Below are 1275 nucleotides of genomic sequence, written 5' to 3'. Positions count from 1 at the left end.
CAATAAATAACTGTGTGTACTCTTACAGGCCAGTCTGAGAATTTTTTTTGTTTTGTTTTGTTTTTCGAGACAGGGTTTCTCTGTGTAGCCCTGGCTGTCCTGGAACTCACTCTGTAGACCAGGCTGGCCTCGAACTCAGAAATCCGCCTGCCTCTGCCTCCCAAGTGCTGGGGTTAAAGGTATGCGCCACCACTGCCCAGCTTAAAATATTTTAATTGTATGTATATGAGAGTTCTGTCTGCCCATATGTATGTGTGCCGTGTGCATGCAGTACCTTCAGAGACCGGAAGATGATGCTGGATCCCTTGGAACTAGACTTACAGATAGTTGTGAGCCATAGAGCAGGCACCGGGAAATGACTCCAGATCCACCGCGAGAGGAGACAAGTCCTCTTAACGACTGAGCCATCATTCCATCTCCAAAAAAGAATTAAAAAACAAGGACACCCACGGAGCCAGGGGCGATGGTAGAGGGCACCGGAAGTTGGAGGGAGAAGGCATGGCCAATATACAATGCATAAGTGTATGAGACAGACTTGCTAGGACCGAAATCTTTTTTAAAGTGAGGCATTGTGAGAATGAGAAATCCCGGTGACTCTGAAGATCCTTTTCAGAGTGAAAGCGTCAGTCTCAAAGGCTCACAGTGTTCCCACGATGGCAGAATGATGGCGATGTGGGTGAGATGACCCATTGTCAGGGCATCAGGACAGGGTGACATGACCCTTGCCAGGGTGTTAGGACAGGGGAGAAGGAGGGTTGTACCATAAGGTTTTAGCACAAGGGAGCAGGTCTTAGTGGTCATAGAGGCACTCCTTATCTTGATTGTGGGTGGCTATTGCACACATCTAAAGTTGTGACATGAGACACTGTAGAGCTGTACACATACATTCCCACTGTGAGGTCCCTGCTGAGAAAATTCTACTGTAATTATGTAAATTGGGTGACTGGCACACAGACCTTTATGCTCTATCTTTGCAACTTCCTGTGTCTATAATTACTTAAAAATAGAGAGCTGAGAAAAATAAAATAAAACTGGACCTGGTGGTGTGGGCGCTGAGGCAGGAGATTCACAAATTCAAGAACCACTTTTTGAGCAACAAAGTAAGTTCAAAGCTATCCTGAGTAGCTTAGTGAGACTGTCCCAAAATTAAAAGTGAAGTTTGGATATAGCTCAGCAGTAGAATGCCTGCCTAGAGTCCCCCAGTGAGGGGCTGGGGGCGTGGCTCAGTGGTAGAGCCCCTGCCTAGAGTCCCCCAGTGAGGGGCTGGGGGCGTGG

Source organism: Grammomys surdaster, unplaced genomic scaffold, assembly GCF_004785775.1.
Source record: "Grammomys surdaster isolate TR1022 unplaced genomic scaffold, NIH_TR_1.0 125671, whole genome shotgun sequence".
NCBI classification, from domain to species: Eukaryota; Metazoa; Chordata; class Mammalia; order Rodentia; family Muridae; genus Grammomys; species Grammomys surdaster.
This window is presented reverse-complemented; position numbering follows the sequence as displayed.